Below are 23,645 nucleotides of genomic sequence, written 5' to 3'. Positions count from 1 at the left end.
ATCCTGAAATGCTTGTACACATGCTTAACTTTGTTATTAATTAATGTATTGTTATTTGTATTACTACAGCGCCTAGCACTCCTAATTATGGAGCAGGACTGCATTGTGCTAGGTGCTGTACAAACACAACAGAAACTAGTTCTATTGACTTCACTGAGACTACTCAGAGTGCCCAATGTTCAGCACGTGCATAAGCGTTTGCAGGACCAAGTCCCTAGTTTATGTACATTTGTTCCATCTATTTGTTCTTTAGGAAGTTGAAGACATTTATTCAATTTATTTCTATTCTCCATTTAACATATGCTTTGTGCCTCCCATTATGCACATCAGTGGAGGAAGAGCCCCTTAAATCTCTCTCTCTTACACACACTTCCACACACACACGTTTTATATAATCAAGAGAAATATTTCATTCCCAAGGATTCTAAAGCACATGACAGATATATTACCTAAGCACCCACAGAGTAATCCTAATGACTTTATCCACCAATACTGAACTGATGCAACCACCTCTAGGGCGAAACTTGGCAGCTGCTTAAGAACGCACAGAAGCAGTGCGTAGACTACACAACAGTATTAAAATCAGGGTGCAAAGAATATTGCACTCAGTGTTTCTTGGGGAACTTAAACAAGCAGATAAATTAATATCAATTGGATATTAGAACTAATTTCTAGGTTGACACTAGAGATTATTATTTATTATGTGTATTACTACAGTGCCTAGGAGCCCCAGTAAGGGACCAGGACCCCATTATGCTAGGAACTGTACAATGTGCAAAATACCTCAAACTCCTCGTGCAGTACTTCAGCCCCCTCCCTGCCAATCTAAGCTTTAAAGCTTCAGAAATTGAACAGGGAGTTGGTCAAGCAAGCAGCTAAGGGATTCGGCCACTTGGCCTACTTGACAGCTAGTCCCTCCCAAGAAGCAGCTGACTGTACTGTACTGGTTTTGTATGCATGAGTGAGCAAGGTTGATAACTAGCGGCTGGCCCGCAAAGAGGCTATGAGAGCTGCTGGTACTGCAGTTCTCCTTTAGTTCAGTGAGTAGGGGCCTGTGTTTCTGGAGCATGAGAACCAGGGTTCTAGTCCCAGCTGTTCATTTATTATAACAGAGGATTTATTCCGTAACTATACCTAGGGCCCGGCCAAATTCAGAGTTGTGAAAAATGTGTCACGGACCGTGAAATCTTATATTACATATTCAAACTGGGGTCCCGACCCAAAAGGGGGTTGCAATGCTATAGTAAAGGGCTCACGGGTATTGCCCCCCCTTACTTCTACGCTGCCTTCAGAGCTGGGCACCCGGCCATCAGCTGCTGCTGTCAAGGCAGCGCAGAAGTAAAGGTGGTAATACCGCGACTGCAACCCTGCTCCAATATTCTTGTGATCCCCTTTTGGGTCGAGACTCCCAGTTTGAGAAACACCATTAAGTCTCAAGGGCTTTTACATGTTAATATTTTGCTGTTTTTAAATACATATTCATGCTTTGTTACAACACCATGAAATTTAAGATTTAAATATCTGAACCCATGAAATTCAATATTTTTAAAATGCTATGACCATGAAATTTACAAAAATGGACCGTGAATTTGATAGGGCCCTAGCTATATCCCACCTCAAAGGTGTCAGGACATGAGCTTCAAGGTCATAGCCCTGTCTCTCACCAAATTTCTCAGGGAGAAAGGTCCCAGGATAGGGGAGACTATCTAATAAATTGCCAGTTTTATAGCAAAACTCAATGTGTTTAGTAAGATTCACATGAAGATTTTGGATCTGTGGAAATATGAACTTCGTCTGAACCAGAGGAACTGAACTGGTTGTTCTAGAGAAAACTAAATGACTAAATCTGTGTTAACTAAATCTACACTTGCCAGAATTGTCATGGAATCTTAAATGGCCATGAATGCTCAGGACCTTGGCTCTATGGCTCATCTAAGGGTATGTCTACGCTTAAAATGCTGCAGCTGTGCCGCTGTAATGCTTCTGGCCATGTCTACACTACCACTTACATTAGCAAAACTTATGGGAATATTCCAACCCCTGAGCGATATAAATTACGTCGGCATAAGCACTAGTGTGTACAGTGCTGTGTTGGCCAGAGAGGTTCTCCCCCCAGCATCGCTACCGTTGCTCGTTGGGGGTGGATTAATTATGTCGACAGGAGAGCTCTGTCCTGTCAGCATAGAGCAACTACATGAGAGATCTTACAGCAGTGCAGCTGCATCAGTAAAGCTGAGTCACTGTAAGCTCTCTAGTGTAGACAAAGCCTCAGTGTAGACACTAACTATGGCAACAGGAAGGGTTCCATCGACCTAGCGCTGTCTACATTGGGGGATAGGTCAGTATAGCTACATCTCTCAGGGATGTGAAAAATCCACACCCCTGAGAAACAAGTTCCTAGTGCAAACCAGGCCTTAGGCTCAGTATCTTATAGAACCATAGTGTAGCATTTGTTGAGTACTGACAAAGGGAAGAATGACACACTGAAGAACCAAACACAATTTGCCCTGAAGCACCAGTTGGAGGGAAGAGGGGGTTCTTTGGAGATTTCTCCTTTGTACTGGCCAGGCTAACCCAGTCTACTTTCAGAGGCATGATCGGATCACAGCCTGAAGTGGTATGCTTCAGGCAGAGTGTTTCCAGCATCCTTTCAGTTCTCTGAATAACTTCACTGAAGATCAAAAGGGTTTCAGCCTTCTAAGTTCATAAACTGGACCAAGGGCTTCAAACGGGAATTGGCTACAGTCAATAAGTCTCACTGACTGGCAGGGTTAAGTTCTTTGTCTGTGTTTGTTTTGTTCTTGGTTTTTCTTGGTCCCTGATGATTCCCATTGGCAGCAACGGCTTCTTAGCACAGATTTACTGTGACTTTTACTTACTCCCTAATAATAATGATGCTACCAACCAAGTTGAAATGTTACCCTTGTTTAGAGCTTTATACCAAAGTGATGTTAGGAAAAGATTACCTCTGTTTGTCAAGGCTTACATGGGCCATCTACACATGAATGACTACATAGTAGATATGTAAGTTTCTTACCCTGTCAGCTTTAGAAGAGAAACATATGTTAAAGAAAGTGTTTCTTCCCTAGAAAATCCATCACACTGGATTTGAAGACCTCCAAATTTACCTTCTTCAGAGATTTGACAATATTCCTTTGATTTTTGCTTTGGGAGTGGTGTGAAGTGGTTACAGGCTAACTATGGCTATTTCTAGACTTTTTTTTTTTAAGTGCATCTTGGGATCTGTAGTTTTGAGCACACATGATTCTGTCTGCTTTAAAAGCTGTCTGTTTAAAAGAAACATTTCTCTTAGGATATACTGTTTGCACTACGCTACTGGAAAAAAAAATTATAAAGACAATCTGGCACCTTTCATATGATTGCCTTAACAGACCTTGGAGTCCAGTGACTTGAAGCCACAGAGCAGATATAGCAAAATTTAAGTATCCTCACATCTGCTTAATTATTGTACCTGTACCCTCTTTGGAGGTATGGACTGAGAGGTCAGGAGAATGCATCTAGGGGTAGTTCACTCCGGCTATGTCTACACTGCATACTCCACAGCAGCTGGGCTGCTGTAGAACTGTAATGCAAACATTTATTACAGAGACAGAATGGGTTTTTCTGTCACTTTAGTTAATCCACACCTCCAAGAGGCAGTAGCTAGGTTGACAGCAGAATTCTTCCATCGACCTCGTGATGTCTACACTAGTGCTTAAGTCATCTTAACTTCATCTTTCAGGTACGCAGCCCATTCATCCAGTTTTAAGCTAGACAGTTTTGGTTTTGTATGGTTTGTCCCTGTCTGGTACGGATATATAACCGGACATGGTTTTATCTGGTATCATCATGGACACACTGAGGATTCCATTTTGCAAAGCGCAGGCTCCACCCTTGCTGCCACGAGCTGCGTGGCGCTCTCTTCAAAACGGCATCCTTCTATGGCGTGACCTTGCACTCACCATGCATGTGAGGTAACACAGACTGTGGTAGGCTCATGCCATCCTGGAAGTTTGTGCAACTGAGATGATGTCCTGTATTCTAGAGATGCACCAGTGGCCATCCTACTCTTGGGGGCAGTGAATTTTTCACACCCCTAAATGACATCGCTTGGTCGACTTGTGTTTTAGGTTTAAACCAGGCCTAAGAGCTTTGTGACACCTGTTAGCAATCCTAGTGTAGACAAAGGTAACTGTTGTTGATACACCTCTCAGCTGGTTGAGGTAAATCTTAGGGGTTGGGAGCCTACTATTTCCCTCAGACAGCTAACATGTTAAATCTACAATTTGCCTTGTCTACATTAGGATTTTAACAGGTGTTACTTAATATGTGTTAGCACTTTTTTCCTAGTGAAGGCAAGGCCCCTAGGTGTGAATACAGATCATTAGTCTGCTGAAATCTCTATCAAGATTATTGATAAGTGACAATTGTAATGATTTTTTTTTTTTTTACTGTGGACATAGTAGGTCTCAGAATTAGACCAAGATCAAGCTCATTGTAAATAGGTACTAAAATGAGACAGCACTAAAGTAACACTGATCTGAGCTAAAATTAAACCTATGATGTGGCAAGATGAAAGTAAATTAATGGACAACAAATCAGGAGATTTAGATTTAATTTAAATACAAACATCTGTATGTTAAAGTCATGTTCTGGCACTTTAATCCAGTATGAATATAACTTAATAAAAGATTATTTTATATGGGACATGCATTTTGATACTCCAGTTTGTGGGGTTCAAAAGAGACATTCTAGTCACTTAATTCTTTGACAGACAACTGTTTTACACCATCATTACACACACAAACACACAAAATAGTTTTAGGTTTTTTTAACAGTAGAATACACGCTGGCTTTCTATAGGATGCATATTGCCATCTCATTTACCTACATGGCTGCATTTTCATCTTTTTCTACCAAGGCAAAAAACCAAAAACCACTCACGTGTGCATTCTCTCTCCTCTTCCCCCCTCCCCTCCACTCCCACCCCCACGAGCTAACAAAGTAAATTGGTTTTAAAACAGTGGAAAACAATCCATTCTCTTCAGCTGTCAAGAACTGTTCTCCAAAGTCTCTTAGGAAATTAAGTAAAATAACTTCTCTGATGGAAAGGCATTAGGATTTTCCTCATAGAAACAGAAAACTCACATCTGAATATGCCTTGGATGAAAATGAAAGTCCATAGTACAGAATGTATATGACACCCTGCAAAACAGTTACCACACCAAGTCAAACTACCAGAACTCTATTGATTACATGACCGTGACTGGCAATGCAGCAGGGAAGTCATCCACATATAAGGGCTAGAGGTGTATTCTGGGTACTTACCAGAAGCCAGTGCAATAATTCTTACCTGGAAAGTGCTGTTTGCAGCTGCTCGTTGATTTGTCAGCACGCATACTGCTCTCTCCTCATGATTTATGATGTTCTAGCACTGAGACTTCTATGATTGTCCTCATTTATTGCCTGCAGCTGTCATTCTTACCAGCAATTCTACAGTTGGTTTGTAGGTGAAGTACCTAAGGTATTTAGAGCGTACACCTAGAGGTGCAATTTTAATCAAACCGATTCAAAAGCTGCATTTAGATGTTAGAACAATGAACAGAGCATAGCAATTAAAGTGGACTTGACCGACAGAGATAAAGTCGTATCTCTCTCTCTCACAAACATGAGCAATTAAATACCTCCAACAGTATTTGTATCTAGCAGCACTATGGATTTATGTGCATTTGTTAAATAAAAGGTAAAAATTTCTACAGCTCAGACTCTCAGAGCCCCTGACAAATATTTAAAAATGCAATATATATGTTATAAAGGTTACAAATCCAGCATTTTCACTTCACCCTCTCTCTTCTCCCACTCTCGCCCAAAATGACCAAGCAAAAGGTAAACAAACAAAAAACAACCCCACTCACCATTTACTATTCCCTCACTATTCTTCCCCCTTTCAAATAGATGGACTTTCCAACATGTCCTATAAGTCAACAGATTCAGGCTATTTCAGACTAATGGGTGTGGGGGCTGAGCTACGTTATTTCCCCATATAGAGATCCTCCCATCTGATGAAGAATTTTCTACACATCTAGAATTTGAGTTTCAAAAGGTACCAAGCCTCCACAGCTGCCACTTAAGTCAGTGGGAGCTGCAGGTGTTTTGTACTTTTGAAAATTAAGCCCCCAGTTTCATAAATAATTGTTCATAAACAAACATTTCAGAGACAGCAAACTTGGGCAAAGTGTGAGACAGTGGACTCAAGCAATAATGAAAATCTCTTTTTTTTTTCCTTTTTTTCTTTTTCAATGAAAGCAAAGGACATTTCTAGCACAGATGGTTGTGGAGAAAAACTTGTAGGCATGAATTCTAAAGGAACGAAAACCAGAAGGCAAATAAAAAGAACCCCAAGTGAATTATTATTTACAACCTTATGATTTTGGGCGGCCTGGCTCATAATGGATGAATGTTGGACGTCATCAGTTCTGGATTCTTGACACCTAGTTGTCTGCTTTAATCACTAGACAACACCGTTTCTGTAGTACATTCACTCTTTCAAACACTATTCAAACTATACAACCTAAAACTACAACACTCAAGTCAAAAACGTTAATCGTCAAGTTACAGAAGGAGAATGCCTGAAGGCTACCATTTCTGTAGTCAAGCATTATTTACATTTTAAAAGATGATAAAAAACACAAAAACCAAATTACAAATGACAAATTAAGGCTCTTGACCTAAACCTCTAAAAGCAAAAAGAAAAACCATGCTTCGGCTCATACCATCATATTAAGGTATTGTAGGACAGCTGGAGTGTAAAACCATGTAGTATTCAGATATTGATCAGTCGCATTTGTGCAATCCTATTATCACCCTTAGAAAAGTTTGGTCTGATCATATCAGTGTGTATTTCCAGAAGTGTACCGAATTGAACCTGTCGAATAATGGCCCCTAAAAAACCAATTAGTTTCTACACAGTAGTCTACTTTCCAGGTTAAAAAACAAAATCAGCTTTTAAATAGGTTTCAGAGTAGCAGCCATGTTAGTCTGAATTCGCAAAAAGAAAAGGAGTATTTGTGGCACCTTTGAGACTAACCAATTTATTTGAGCATAAGTTTTCGTGAGCTACAGGCATCCGATGAAGTGAGCTGTAGCTCACGAAAGCTTATGCTCAGATAAATTGGTTAGTCTCTAAGGTGCCACAAGTCCTCCTTTTCTTTTAGCTTTTAAATAGTATGCTAAATAGAGAACCACATGCTGTTCAAAGTTGTATGATGCTCAAACTATTTTTTAGGCTCACCATACCGACATTTACATCTGTATTAAACCCCTCATCCTCCACCTAACAACATTTAGGAAAAAAGTTCACTCTAAAATTAAACCTGCAGTTTTTTAGGGATAAAAGTAACCACCTAAAAGCTAGCCTAGCTTTTAATCGATATACTGTATTCTTTACAAATGGAATTTCTCTCACACGCACTTAGGCTCCCTTTTCCTCCATCTCTGTGTGTAACTGGAAGACACTCTCTCTCTATCCTTCTCTATAGATGCTACAACACACAAATATACAAGGACACACAAATTTAAAGGCTGCTTTCAGGCTGAGGCTGTCCCTGCGAGCTTTCAGCTTGGAGCAAATGTTTCTAGTTAAATTAAGAAAATCACAAATACTTAGTCTCTCTCTCACACACGCTCTTAAGAACAGTGGGAGCCACAACTGAAAAGGGGAGTTTGTTCCAATTGCCTAAAATTCACCTGATGTTGTCCTGATCCACTGATGTGGCAGAAAGACACAGGTGGAGAACTCCAACTGTTGAACTGAACTCTTGAAGTTCCTCATCCTAGTCACTCAAAAATAGCAATGAAAAACTAATAACATTTGGAGCATCCCTCATTCGTTAAATTTTCTTAACATTGGGGCAGGAGGATTTAAGCATTATCAACGTGGAAAAAAAAACACACCTCAGAACATTTTCAAACCTGATCCACTTACAAGTATTGTTTAAGCAAGGGGTCAGCAACCTTTCAGAAGTGGTGTGCCGAGTCTTCATTTATTCACTTTAATTTAAGGTTGCGCGTGCCAGTAATACATTTTAATGTTTTTTAGAAGGGCTCTCTCTATAAGTCTATATATTATATAACTAAACTATTGTCGTATGTAAAGTAAACAAGGTTTTCAAAACGTTTAAGAAGCTTCATTTAAAATTAAATTAAATTACAATTACACCGCCGGACCACTCAGCCCACTGCCAACCTGGGGTTCCGTTCACCTAGGCCGGCAGCAGGCTGGGCAGGGCCTGCAGCCGGGACCCCAGCTGGCAAGGAGCCGACAGCCAGAACCCCAGACCGGCAGCGGGCTGAGCGAGGCCGGTGGCCGGGACCCCAGACCAGCAGTGGGCTGAGCAGCTCAGCCCGCTGCCGGTCTGGGGTTCCGTCCGCCAGCTCCTGCCACCCAGGGTCCTGGCTGCTGGCCCCGCTCACATAGCTTCCGGTCTGGGATCCTGGCCCTGCCCACATAGAGTGGGCACCTACCTTCTCCCTGGTTCTAGCCCATTCTCTTTCCCTCTCTCTTCACTGAGCTGAGGGTGGGAGTGCACTGAGCACAGGGCTGGGGGTGAAGGAGCAGGCTGGGGGTTGGAGTGTAGGGTCTGGCCAGGAGCTAGAATGAGGGAGGGGGCTCAGGGTTGGGGCAGGAGGTTTGGGTGTGGAGTGCTTACCTGGGCAGCACCCATTTGGTGTGAGGGGTGCAGGTAGGAATGGGGAGGGGGGCAGGAGTTCCTGTATGGTGCTCAGGGTGGGGGTGAGAATGTGGGGGGTGCAAGAGTCAGGGCATGGGGTGTGGGGATGTGTGAGAGGGTGCAGGAGTCAGGGCATGGGCGGGCTGCGTATGTGTGGGGGGTGCTGGAGTCAGGGCTGGGGTCGTGGGGGGGTGCAGGGGTCAGGACAGAGGGCTGGGGGTGTGGGCTAGAGTTCTGGGGGTCTCCCAGCCCCCTGCCCAGAGCAGCTCACGGCAGGGGGCTGGAGGGGATATGCCCTGATTCCACCCCCCTTCCCCAAGGCCCCCATCCCCACATCTTCTCCGCCTCCTCCCCGAAGCAGCAAGAGCACTGCGGCTCCACTTCTCCCCCTCCCTTGCAAGGGCCATCAGCGGATCAGCAGCAGGGAGGGAGAGGAGATGGGGCAGGAACCCCGCACACTGGAGGAAGAGGCTGGGGAAGGGGGACCTCGCCTGCCCTGCAACAGCAGCCAGCAGGAGCAAGCTTCTTCACCCTGCTACCGTGGGCCCGGGTGGGCAGGATTTTTAATGGCACGCTGCTGCCTACCGGGGTCCCGGCCTGGGTTCAGCAGCGGGCTGAGCAGGGCCGGCGGCTGGGACCCGGCAGGCAGCAGCGTGCCATTAAAAATCAGCTCGTGTGCCGTCTTTGGCACGGATGCCGTAGGTTGCCGACCCCTGGTTTAAGCCATATTTGTTTTTAAGACATAAATCACAGATCTGAACTTACTTTCTGGCATGAAACCTTTAGGGCACAATCCTGAGAACATTTAAGCACATATCTTTACTAACCCAAGCATCTAGGTGTACTATACATGCAACTTAAGTTGCTCATCCGCATGTGTGGGCAAGGGCAGGCCAATATACATTAATTGTAAGTGTTGAGACCCAGATTTTTAAAAGTATGTAGACACTCCTGTGCTCAGTGTCAGAACTCTATGTGATATAGAAGACTAAATCTCATTTTCAAAAGGGATTTAGGCACTTGGGGGGCTACATTCAATCAACATTTAGGCTCCTAAATCAGTTAGGCATTGCAAGGTTCAGCACAGCAACACCTTAATACCTTAAGAAAATTGGACCTTAGACCCCTTAGGTTTTAAAGTAAATGGAAAGGGTATGGTAGTTATATCAGGGTGTGTGTTTGTATCTCAAACTAAAAATATTACACATTCACAAAACAAGGCATATCTATCTTCAAACACAGCAGTTGCCAGAGAACACCTGCCTTTTCAGTGTTGTTTATTAGGGTTTTGTATTTAAGAAAGAAGCCAAGCAATCTTTTAAAAGGGATTGGCATATGTGTAGCTCATCTTTAGCCTCCTTTGAAAATGTTTCCGTATCCACACTGGAAGTGAGGAAAGAAACTTGGCTCCAAATTCTTTGCTTCTTCCATAAAAAAAAAGTCAGATCACTGTCCTGCCTTACCAATTTCTGCCATAAAATAAAGTGAGAATTCACAAGAGCCTGAGGGGAATAAACAGAAAAATATAAGTATTTTAAAATATATTTAATGCGCCAGGAGATATGAACTATGTTTCATCATGTTGTGACTTAATACACTGGGAAATTACTAGGACAAGATGCTGGCAATATTACAAATATTTTTATTTCTCTGTATTGAAAGACAGTTTCAGACAACGGGGAGCTAAAAATGACATGCCAGGCCTGTGTTTTTCTTTGTTTAAACCAAGTTCAGTGAGGTACAAAGTACTAAACTATACAGCAGTCTCAGAAATACTTGAAATTCTTCTGCAAAGAAATATCAGAAATTTTGATTGCGCTTTCATGACAGGACTATTCCCAAAATAGGAACTGGACACAAGAATTTCACAAACCGTTGTAACAAAATTTATGCACTGAGAAAATAATTTTCATATTCTTTCAAGACATGTCACATCATAATAAAGTCAATAAGGATTGGAGTGGGCAAATTATTGGAACCTATCAGGGTGTTTTCATTTTTTGCACGTAAGTGTGAAAGGAATCTAGTGAAACAATTACATGAAGCCATGATCAAAAACCTATTGTTAAGCATCTCACTTCGCCTTAGTAATGAACTGTTGCAAATGGAACAAAATTAGTATATATTCATGTGATTTTTTTCCCCTCCTTACTTCAATGATAAATACATTCACCTAGGGTTGCGAAGCATCTAGTTTTTGACCAGAACACCCAGTCAAAAGGGGCCCTGGCAGCTCCAGTCAGCACCGCCAACTGGGCCATTAAAAGTCTGGTCAGCAGCGCAGCGGGAGCCTGGGTCTAAGGCAGGCTCCCTGCCTGCCCTAGCTCCGCACAGCTCCCAGGAGCAGCCGGCAGGTCCCTGCAGCCCCTAGATGCATGAGCGGCCAAGGAGGCTCTGCATGCTGCCCCCGCCCCAAGGGCCGGCTCCACAGCTCCCATTGGTCGGGAACCACAACCAATGGGAGCTGTGGGGGCAATGCCTGTGAGCACAGGGACAGTGCGCAGAGCCTCCCTGGCTGCCCATGCATCCAGCCACTTTCTGGGAGCCGTGGTAAGCGTCGCCTGGACCCCGTATCCGCTCCCCAACCCCGTACCACAGCCCTCTCCTGCACCCCCAATTTCTGGCCCCATCCAGAGCCCGCACCCCCAGCCCATAGCCCAGACCCCCCCCGCACCTCAATCCCCTGAGCCAGCCCAGTGAAAGTGAGTGAGGGTACGGGAGAGCGAGCAACAGAGGGAGGGATGATGGAGGAAGTGGCCTCAGAGAAGGTGTAAGGGCAGGGCCTCAGGGAAGGAGTGGGGCATAGGGTGGGGCAAGGGTGTTCTGTTTTGTACGATTAGAAAGTTGGCAACCCTACATTCACCTAACGGCACTGAGTAGAGCCAGGCAGGGTACTACGAGATACAGCGCAAGCTTGTGGGACAGTTGTACTACATGAATCAGTGTTGTTGTTGTATCTAACAGATCTAATATCAGTTAAAATGGGCAAGGAATCCCTATGGCCTAAGGTAGCACTGAACCCAGATATCCAAAGATTAAAGACAATGTATTAACACACTGCACCAATCAGTCAACTTACATTCTAGTGCAACCCATGGAAATATGTCCAATCTTCAACACAGATGCTTAACATCTCTGTGTTTTAGTTAAGGGAACTACAATAGTAAAACCCAAATTGAGCACATTAAATATTTTGTTGCAGACCTCTTCTTATTCCTGAGCACAAAGAAGTATTTTCTGGCAAGACAGGCTGAGAGAGAAGTGGAGGGGGAAAGTTGTAAGAGCCAGTGGATCTGTACATATTTTGGCAGATTTACTTAGTAAATTGTTCTGGATAAACATTTAAGACACGTTATTTACTGTTGTTGAATCTGCCCTTAAATGGCAACTGTAAGAGCATGGATAAATAGACTCAGATGTCATCTATTCAGACTACAGTTCCTACAGAGCAGTTTATTTCCATACCCTCTGCTTTTAATCTGTGTCAATGATATTACCAAATCAGTGCCACTTTCACTTATTTAAATCAATGCCAGATAAGGTCCTAGTTTTTTAGCTTCCCAAATAAATGCTTCTGAGCAAATTTTTCTCCATCTTCTACAGCAGAACAAATTATCACAATAAAGCTGCAACATACAAGGGCTCTTGCCTTTTCTGGTCCTGATCCTGGAATTCGACCATTTGCATGCACAATTTCCTTTAAAGTGAATCGGAATCCTGCATAGAGGACTTCCAGATTGATGAAACCAAAAGATCCAGAGTTTAAAGCACAAAACATACATAATGCAAAACTGCATACACAATACTATGCGCACACACACAGCGAATATATGATGGCGTGTGGTCTGATTTACAGATTTTATCAGCAGGTGGTTAAGATGTCCTCATTATTATCAAATGGCTTTGCAACTGGTCAGTTATGTAGGTCAATTCAAACCAGTGCCAGTAAAAGCTACACACCACACCACTGTGTATTCTGACAGTCCTGACAGAAAAATATTTATTAGTATTTCAGGGAGTTACAAAAGAAAGTTACTAGAATTACTATCATACCCCTCTGCCTGTCAAACCAGTGGTCTGAGTTAAAAGAGGCCTGATTTTCTGAAATACCGAGAGCCCACATCTATTTTAATCAACTGCAAGCTCTCTGGGGCAAGGACTGTCTTTTACTATGTGTTTGTAGAGTGGCTATCATAATGCAGTCCCAATCCCCAATTTCTACTTTAATACAAAACACAAATAATAATCCTAAAAATAGGTGCCTATCACCGTGGAAAATGTAACCCTGTAAGTCCTAGCACACAGACCTGACACGGAAATTACAATTCAAAGTCACCAGCACAGGATTTTAAAAAATATTGGGCTTGTGTCTGCCTCATGCTTCTTTATGAAGTATAAACAAAGTCTGAATGGGTTTTTCTTTGCTTGCACTTATACCTTAGACGCTAGGTTCCCTGTAAACTGCAAGGCCACGCAGCAAGCTATTTAGGGCCGCACATGTCCCATGGCCCGGCCCGACCCAGCCCCTCTGGAGCTGCTGGAGAGAGGAGCCCCTCCCCCGGACCAGCCCAGCCCGGCCAGAGCTGCCATAGTGGAGAGATTCCTCACTAGAGATTTTGCTAGAAGACTTCTTGTAGGCCGCGGATGACTGAAGTGAGCTCTTACACCATAACTGAAAGATGTGGGTGTGAGATAGTTAACAAAGATGTCCTTTCTCCCAACTGTTCATTGCACATTAGAGCTTTGTGTGTGTTAACAAAAAACAAAAGTTTAAAAAAGTTTGACCAAATATTTCTTCCCCATTCAGTCTCTTGATTTTCAACACTCCTTACACAGGTCATTTGAAGAACCACCACAAGCAGTTTTAAAAGCTTGTCAGATAAGAGGGCTATTGGGGAGGAGCAGCAGAAATGATGAATTGGTTAGGAGTGCACAAAGATGCAGATTTTATTATGGTGGAGCAGCAGGGAGTCCACAGTTAAGTTGCATTAGAGTTTTCAGTAACTGTATACTCTATCTGCACCCAGCGTTCACAAACAAGGAACTACTTCGCAGTGCCTCAGTTTCTATAAAATGGGGATAATACCTACATAGCAGTGCCATCATGAGGTGTACTTAAAGTTCATGAAGTTCTTTAATAAAGTTGGATTGAAGAGATATAATAATCAAAGAAGCATTGTCAGAAGAAAGTTCACTAAACCAGGTTCCTTTTAGAAGGAGCATTCCAATCTTAGATACAAATTGTTAAATCAAATGTAAAAGTGCATCAACCTGCAGCAGAACAAAAAGAGGAAGCTTTCTTTGAAAATGCTTGGGGGAGGCACAGGGTTGCTGCAAGGACAGCCAGAGTAAGCTGTGCACCTGTTGTAAACAAATTAACTCCTGTGATCCTACTGTTGGGAAAAGAGTTATAAGAGCATTAAACAAACATAGAAATTGTAGGAAGGACACAAAGAAATCAGGTAGACCTTATGACAGTCACATCATTCTTCTTTCCCCCTGCAAACTGCAGCAGAAGAAACCCTCTCTCTCATTTATAATTTGTTCTATTAAGAACGTAATGCCACTGAGGAAGTCTCAAAATTATTTTTAATGTTTTTTTCCCCCTTGGGAAGAGGAAAAGACAGCCAGATGGGATTTCTGTTGACCTATGAACACTTTCCCGCTTTTAACAGTGATGGCTCTTTACTGTCACACACTTCTTACCCTGGTAGCCAGCATTCTCATACTGCCTCTTAACCAGAAACACACTCTAGGCAAATTTTTCTTATAGATAAGCATTCCAATTTGTGGCCACTAAGGCGGCCAAAATCTTATGAGCAACTACAATCCTGTGGAATCCTTAAGGTTTGTGTTGAGACCATGCTGTGTGTGATACTTAATTGAAAACATTACAGCTCTTGAAAAAAGAGCCTGTTCCAGACTATAAAGGCTTTGTTTTGCTTTAACGTTATTAAATTTGGAGGCAGAAAAGGCGAGCTCTTAAAAACCTCACTGTGAGAAAGGAATCTTCTCATTAAGCCCAACTTAAGTCACTGTCCAAAAGCTTCCTTAACACACAGTTAAGGTTGCCTGACAGTGCCTCATTCCTTTCCAGAACGTTGAGTGCACCTATCCTGAAACCTCAGGAAACCAGGGAATACATAGTCAAGGTACACACCAATCCCTCCCCACAACCTCAGTTCTGCCCCCTGGAGCTGGCAAGAGCCACTGGTGATAAAGCGTAAGTATGTTTCAGCCAGGGCTGCACTTATAATAGGAAGACACTAGGAATAACTAAGTGAATATGCTACTTTAAGTGGTTGGCTGTGTCCCACAGAACTGTATTCTCTCATTTGTCTGCACGCTGCTCCGACAGCTCTTCAGTGTGGTATTAGCAGTTGTATTGACTGGTGCAGGGATACTTGCTGTAGATGGCCACAGCTCATACTGTGATATGAGGAAAGGTGCATCTGCACCCAAATGGATCCGGGGCCCCTCCTTTCTGTGTTGAGTTATGTCGGTTGTGTGGGCAGAAGAGCACAATGGTCTGTTGTTGCCATAGGGATTTGTAGCAAGCTGCAAGCATACATGATAATACATTACAGGAAAGAGGTAAGTTTGGGTGATGTTCCAGGTAACATCTGCCAACTCTGAGGTGGTTTGTGCTGAACGGGTGAAATGCTGGGGTATAGGCCTGGCACGGCCAGCTGGTGTTCACTAAACCCACCCTAAATATAACTTTTGCCTTAATGAGGACACAGTATCACATTTTCTACTGCTGTACTCAGCTCCTATCCCTGGAGTGTTCCGTATCACCTGGAAGGACAGAGTGCTGCAATATTATCTGTCGGGGTGGGCTGGGGTGTCATTCAAAAGAGGGCAGAGTTAAGGGTGCAGGCCACAACTGGCAGTACTTTAGTTCTGGAGTTCCTATTTTTCATAGATTGAAGTATAGGTGCATTCGACTTCCTGACGGGGTAAGAGGCACTCTGGTCAACCTCAACCCTGCATTAACCATTTCTGGGCAGTGAATTACCCTTGTTTTTTCAGGAGATGGTAGCAGTGAGGGGGCCATGATGGGAGGGCAGAAGGAGATCACCTGGGGAACACCTCACTGCTGCTCAAACACTTTGTATCTGTAATATCCTGGAACTGGCCTGGCTACAAGAACACTGCATACCTCACTGCCATTCATCTACCTGCTCTGCCCTCTTCCTGGCTCCTTCATGCCTCCTGCTATAGTAGGAGGTGCCATGAGGATGCCAAACTGAAATCAACTGCAAGTGTGTGGTACCAGACTGGGGAGGATCAGAGACATCATTTGAGCTTCAAATATGTGTGTCTGTTTGGGGGAGCATTAAGAACTGTAAAATTTTGAATCATGTGATTTTTAGGAGGCGGGGTGGGGACTGTATTTCAGGAACACCTTGCTCAAAAGATCTCAGATCTGGACCATTAACCCTCCCTGGATTCTCATGAGGCACACAATTTTCAAGACAATCCAAGTAAGGATGTGGATTTCAAAGCACTTAGAAAAACCAGCTGTTAAACAGTAAGCTAGTCTCAACCTTATAAATCTCCCCACTGTATTTTCCACTGAATGCATCCGATGAAGTGGGCTGTAGCTCACGAAAGCTTATGCTCAAATAAATTGGTTAGTCTCTAAGGTGCCACTAGTACTCCTAACCTTAACTATAGTAGCACTATCACCAGTCATGACCTATTAACAGAGGAAGGCAGAAAGCTCAGGCTGACTGTATTTGGGGAGGGTGGGTGTTTAAACAAGGAAAAGAGAAGAGACGCTTACACTTTAAAAACTGCTGGCTAAGGCGCAGAAGGTGTACATTTCAGAGCAGGCTGAAAAGCTCTTCTGTTCTCAGAGGGTAACAGGAGCACAGCCATGAGACAAGCAGATATTTATCAGAGGAATTGTTTTTTCCTACTAAATGGCCAATTGAAGCCCTTACCATTCTGTCATATAGCTGTGTCACTGAAGCCCCAATAAATAAACTTCTCTGATTAGTTATGAGACTATCTGGAAACCCCTAGGAGACTGATAACACTGGCTTTGTCAGCCAGTCAATCATCATACTCTGCAGTCTCACAGACATGCACAAACAAATAAACTCCAATGCACTTCTCCATTTATTTCACCCCTCCAAGTCCCCTCTGCCAACAAGTGTGTTAAGCTGTTAAGCAAAAGGTCCTTACAAAACAAGGGCAGATAATATTTCACCAGGTACAGAAAACTGTAACAAGATCAGGGCACAATTTATATACACTGTATGCATTTGTGTATTAAGCAGATAGACCAGTTAGTACCCCTCAATTAATACCATCCTGGTCCAGATTGACTTATGCTTGTGAAATAACTCGCCAGGAGACTGTTTACACACACAGCTCCTTCCCCTCTCCCCCTCCCACCCCCCATTACCTCCTCCAGTGATTTCTTACACATGGTTTACAATAGCAGAGGCAAGAAGCAGTTTCAAGAGGCCAGACACAGTGATTAGAAAATTACCATGTTGATTTCATATCACGCTGTATGGAAGGTATATAATGTCTGCTGGCTTCATTCTCATGCTAATTTTCAGTAGATACATTTATTAATATCTAGTTTGGTATTGCTCCCAGTTCCTACCTTACGTTAAGCTTACAGGAAGTAGTGGCTGCTGTGGAGAGTAGTAAGATAAAAACATGTGCCCTTGACAATCAACAAAAATCTGAGCAACCAGTTGAGTCTGCACCCACAATATACATGGAAGCTGGGCCAGCCAAAGTTAGTTCTACCTCGCCACGGCCTTAGCACGGTAAAGAAGGCTCAGAGCAACCAAGAATGCCTCTGATCTTGCACTCAATACAGTACTGAGAAACTGAAATATGGTTCTATTGCAAAGGAGATAGCAACAGTTCTGCCAGCAGGGCAGGGAGCCACAGAATAGTTTATGAGCGGTGTATGAAAAAAGAGAGAGAGAGAGAGAGAGAGAGAGAGAAAATTCAAGGCTGCATATATCTGGAGAAGGACGTCTTAGTATTATGACATCTGTTTTATAAATCGACTCTCCACCATCCGCTGACATATAAACATTTAGTCAGGAGAAAATCAAATAGCAAGCTCCTTACACAGACAAACAGTGAACAGTAGGGGCAATCCAAATCCACAGATTTATGGTACTTCCACAGATATCTGTAGTGCCATGAATAGTAAAGGGATTTTATATTTAAAAAAAATCCTACCTAGATTGAACCAATAGGCTCACCTTTACTTTGTGAAGCAATTCACTGCATCTTTGTAGCGTCAAAGAGACACAGTATCAACAAAAGGATAAATTTCCCATATTCATTTTAATGAAGCGTTAACTTGATAGTTTAGATGTGACCACTTGAATGCTAACATTATTAAATAACAAAACACCCAGCCTGAATTATTGAACTATCATTACAAAGGCCATATGGATCTATTTTGTTTTTAGCCCTTTAGAGCCACCTTTAAAAAGTAAGCTATCATTCCCTCACCTCAGAAACAATTGGAGCCAGCTGTTCCAGAATTGAATGATAGGAATATAAGCTACTGTTTTTACCCCATATGCAGGTTTGAAAGGTATAATTATCTCAGCTGATGCGAACATAAGACAGCTTGAATCAAATGAACATTTCTGAGTTACGCAGAGGGGTATGTTCCTTGCAGATTTGGGTTGTTCCCTCTGATTAAAGTTAATTTATATTACCATGGGCTGGATAATTCAGCTAGGCAGACTACGGACCTATACAAGACAGTTTTCTCTCTTCCACTCAAAAAGTACTGTCTACAATATTTTTCTTCCTTCTCTCCTTGGGAGAAAGTTGTACCACTGTGCTCATATAATCAGAGCCCAACATTTGCAAGGAGTAAAAACCACTCCATTTTCAATGCATCTCAACCTATTAGAAACAAAGCATCACATGACCAAGCCTAAGACCATCTCTATCTACTCTCATAATACACTACTGCCTCCAACAGTCAAACTAGGATGATCCATTATACCTCCTCACCTGGACATTTCTCTTGCAACCTACAACCCCTTTAAAAACCTCCTAAAATTAACCAACCTAAATGCAGATTGTTCTATAAAATCCAATGTAAACAAAAAAAATTGCTAAATAAGAAGTTTTTGCTTTGGGGGAAGAGAGAGGAATAAAATCAATATGACAAAGTAACACTTGGATTTGCAAACCTTTTGTTTTTAAACCAAAAAGACACCCATTTGAAGAATAAATTATTCCTAGCTCCACTAACACTTCCTAGCCTTATGTCAGCAGAGAAGTTCAGATTCACACAAAGATCAGTGAAACAACAAAATGCTCCTACCATATTGAACTACTGGATATACCCCATGCATATTTGCTTTGTACTACATCTTGATGAAATATGCTTCCTCTTTAAAAAACAAACCAACATCTTAAATGGATAAAGAAGTCTTGTCAGCACAGTAGCTGATGAGTGCAATCATAAACCAATTCTCAACTCTGCAGCAATATTCTCTCCATGTCTTTACAGTAATACTGTATAGGATTTCAAAGAAATTGGTATAACTAGGAGAAAACAAATTAGTCAATTGCACAGTGGTCAGATTCGCTACCACAGGCACCAATTGCAGTCCCAGGTATGTATAAAACAGATTTTACAGGTAGAACAATAACTAGATTACTCTCTGCACTGTTTGATTCCCCAAGTTGTTATGCCATGATGGCCAAAAACTAGTGGATCCTGGGCCACCCTTATGTTCACTCCTCAAGACACACTGTACTCCGGGTAACTTGGAAATACACGGCGCCTGTTGCCTCCAAATGCTAGGGCACATGTTAGCAAGAGAGAAGGCAAAACAAAAAACCAAATTAACAAACTTGTCAGTTTTTCCAGTTTACAGTGAGAAACCAAGCTTTCCTGGCAGATAACACACATGTCAAGTTGCTAGGGACCAGCCAACTTTGAATCAACTGTAGTGTCACTGATGTAATTACCATCCATGAGTTTGGAACCTATAAAAAGTGGAAGAGATATAGGGAAAAGGGCAGGCAACTCCCGAGAAAAGTTATGAATGGAAACATATGGTACCTAGAATTCCATCACTTCAACTCCTTGTAAACCTTTCTGAGTATTAAAAAAAGTCCTTTAAGTAACAGGAAAAAATAACTATTATCTTTTGAGTGGTACAATATTTTGGAAAACAAAGTTCTACACCACACTCATATCCAGTTTTCATGATTTCAGACGCTTCAAAACATGCACGGTATAGATGTCCGGCAACATGGTTCTTTCCCCAACAAAGTTTTAACTGTGCCTTTGCCATAGACTCAATTTTTGAAAACATTACATTTTATTTAAGGTGTTGTGGACCTTAGCCGCTGTAAACAATGAAAGCATCCATTCATGTTGACATGCATGAGACAGACAAATGAAATACTAAATTCACTGGCTCTGTTTTTTATTTTTAAATGAAAATAAAATCTCCTTTAAGCTTAGCCTACAAAGTAGACAAGAACTACTTTTAATATAGGGCAAAACCACAGATCCAGCAATTAAATCCTGAGCAATTTTTTTATTTTGTTCTTCTTTTTACATCCTAAAAAGGCAGTTCTAGAATTTCAGTTCTCTTGTTCCTTAAAACAATTTTTATTTTTTTTAAAAATATACAGGCTAGATACTTCAAAATTCATATCATTTTTGCACTCAGGAGGAAAACATTGTAGTCTCCTTCCTTAGCCTCAGAATTTTGAAGAAACTAAAAATGTAATGATTTTTAACAAAAGCAAAATTGTGTCCTCTAATTCGGGGTGTTAACATTATTTTAAGTCATTTTTTTCCACAATCTCATTTTAATAAATGGCCTTTTATCTCCCCAACTCCCACCCGAACTCAGAAGAAAACAGTGTCACCAAATGCACTCAACCAGCCTCAAAGTCACACGTGCTCTATTGCAGATCTTGCTTTCAATGTGTCTTTTGTTTGATAGCTGGTGTTTCAACATCCTCGACTTGAACAGAAAAAGGTCAGCGCAAGTCTTCTGGCATTCATAAACCTGAATCAGGCCCCGCCAAGAGAAGATTGATGCCATAGTAAACTTCCCTCGATCAAAAGAAGGGGATGCAAGTTTGAGGCAGAGACCAACTCTGTTGTCTGCTAGATTAAGCCTAATTCTCCCAAAGACTGTTAGTAGTTCTAAGTGTATAATTTTGCTGAACCTCTTTGTCAAACTTTTCCTCGGTTGCCTGTATATTAATTTCGGGTTAGAACTTTTGCCACAGTGCAAAATTATTGCACAAGTATTATAGCTGGAATAGTCTTTCATTAGCAAGAGCCCTGCCTAATCATTTATCATGGGGCTTTTTTTTTTTTTTTACCTTTGCATCCATATCCTATACCCACCCCCCATTCTCCTGTCTGGAGAGGAGGAGACTGCATCATTAACCTTCCAATTTACAAGGCCAAGTTCCATATTGCAGCTATAGAGAAGCTGTTGCTAAAGATTCCTTAAAAGCTCTGGCACTTCAAGGCAGTTGGAACTACTCAACCAGAGGCCAGAGCCAGAGCTTTGCCAAAGCATTAATGGGCTTTTGCCCTTTTAAATTTTATAAGCCTGTTGCCTTTCTGATGCACACAGTTCTATTCAGGGTTCTAAATGGCCATTTCATATTTAAAAGAAAGCTTGCATAGGTAGCACCCTAAAACTACTCCAGGTCATTCATCTCCCACCGACTCTCTTACTGTCTCTTAGGAAACCTTTGATAGAGCATTTGTTCAGGCTGCCAAGTTAAATCCTCCTCCCTCATGTCAATGCATTGAAAAAAGCAATCAGAATACCAGCTTCACTCAGGCCTGCTGAAGTAAATGGAGAAAACCAATTCCTCTGTCACTACACAGAGCCATTAAGCCGTTTGCAGATTATTAACTGAAGCAAAAAGAATATACACTCTGCACAATCAGACAGTAATGCAGGGCTATTGCTTAGAATTATCTTCAGTCTCAATAAATTACCTATATGTGGTAGTTTCTAATTCTCAGTCCAGCTGCCTGGACCAGTTAGTAAGACCCACAATCAGAGCAATTTGTTATGTTTTCGCCATTATACACGTCAGTTTTATTAAGCATATGAATGAGGTCTGCAGTTACAGATGGAACTTAACTCAAAAAACTAGTCTTATGCTTTCCACCACAGACTCCAAAGTAGGATTGAAATTAAACTATACACGTGTAAAACAAAAGTTTGCAGTGTAGAAAAATGGGTATAGTAACAACTTCCCCGTTCCTCCTTTTACATCTCCACTCCCCCACCCCCACCAGAAAATCAACCTGGAGAACCCCATCCCAGATGATTAGAGCAAGGAATACAGCATGACTAGATGGCTCCTATTTTTATGTTTACATTCCTTAAGTGTCTTTTAACTGGCTGGCATTCTCCCTTTTACTGCAGCTAGCTCAACCAGTCTCCCGTGAAAACGATTCCCTCCTTTTTCTTTTCACAATGGCAAGAAAGCAGGAGCTGGGTTCTTTCAATCGGCCCCTCTCCCCCCCCCCCCCCCCCCAGCTTCCTGGACAGATGTACACAGGAGAGAGAGAGAGAGAGACTACTCCTGCCTAGTGATTGAGAGAGGCCCCAGTCCCAACTGGCTTTCAAAACCCAGACACAAGGAATTTACACTCAGGCAAGCTTCCCAAAGCCCGGAAAACATGCCCGATCCCCCCTCCACACACACACGCTTTCTCCCTCCCCCCGAAAAAATACTTTGCTATTGCAACCGTCCTCTCCCCACCCCTTACCCCCAAAGATTCTTCAGTGCCAGCTCGATTGACTACGAGCCTGTCGGTGCACAACCGGAGCAGTCAGGAAAGGTAAACTGGCCAGAAAACAGAAGCTATCCGGATTATTTTAAAACCTCCTTTGTTTTTATGGCACAAGATCGCTCGCTCTCTTTCTCTCAGGCATGCCTAATTCGCCTCATTGTTTCAGCTTTTAAAACTTAGATCTACAACACGAAAGATCCTTTCCCCTTCTGCTATAATTTTCAAGGATTCCTCCTTTTACAGTCACTTCACACAAGACACCTATTTCCCCAACACTAGCCCCTTCACTCCCCAGCTCAAAGGGGTTGGGGGAGTGATCCGAGCCCCACACCCACATAATATAAAACACTCTGGCTCCTTAATCTCTATTCGCTACAATCACAAAAAGGCAAGGAATTTCCTTTTCCGCTGGATCTCCTGTTTTCTTTTTCTGTCTCATTCCCCCTTCTCCTCTCCTCCTTTTCCAGACACACAGATACAACCTGTCCCTTTAAGAAGTCTTCACACATTTTCTTATCTTATAAAAAACAAATGTTCTCTCTCTCTCTCTCTATATATATATATATACACATATATATTTCCTTAGCTTGGTTACTCCATTGTTTCGCCTCATTCAAGACACAATCCTTGCCCGGTCACAAACACAGGGAGGTGTGAACGTAAGACTGAAATAGACACGAAACTTACCTAGATTGCACAGCAGGCTTGCAGTAAGAAATATAATAAGGAAGCAGGCAGCAAAAATCCTCTTTCCCCAGCTGATTGGCAGCTCTGTTCAGGTGCTTTTAAAATATTTTTCATTTAAAAGCGGTTTCTCTCTCCTGCTCCCCCCCTATACAGACAGTGAAAAGGAGCTCAATGTTAGTGGGTGAGTAAGTGAATCAACTAGCAGAGAGCACAGCAAGTTGAAGTGTCAAATTACATTGGCTATTCTATTACCAAAGGGCCATGCTTTGTGGCTGTTGGCAAAATCTGTCCCAGATTCCTATCTGAAAGGGAGCTGCCTCCTGTAGGGATGTTCTGTCCCTCGCTCTCTATTCTCGCCCCCTCTCTTCCCTCCCCGCATCCCATAAAGTTAAAAATGAAAATATTATTTTACACGATTTAAAAAA

The 23,645-nt window shown here is 42.3% G+C and overlaps 1 protein-coding gene across 11 annotated transcripts in view; it reads right to left on the bottom strand.

Annotated features, from left to right (window-relative positions):
- The window catches only part of ZMIZ1 (zinc finger MIZ-type containing 1), a 474,637-nt gene extending 451,194 nt beyond the window's left edge, over window positions 1-23,443 (bottom strand). For 7 of the 11 annotated variants that reach the window (XM_048856919.2, XM_048856918.2, XM_048856929.2 and 4 more), the window contains exon 1: window positions 23,221-23,440. The gene's annotated coding sequence lies outside the window, so the exon portion shown is untranslated. Of the gene's footprint in view, window positions 1-23,220 lie in introns of all 11 variants that reach the window. The other 4 variants (XM_048856928.2, XM_048856936.2, XM_048856930.2 and 1 more) reach the window with 3 other exon arrangements.
- Window positions 23,444-23,645: the final 202 nt, after the last annotated feature.

This window comes from Caretta caretta, chromosome 7, assembly GCF_965140235.1.
Source record: "Caretta caretta isolate rCarCar2 chromosome 7, rCarCar1.hap1, whole genome shotgun sequence".
NCBI lineage: Eukaryota > Metazoa > Chordata > Testudines > Cheloniidae > Caretta > Caretta caretta.
This window is presented reverse-complemented; position numbering and strand designations above follow the sequence as displayed.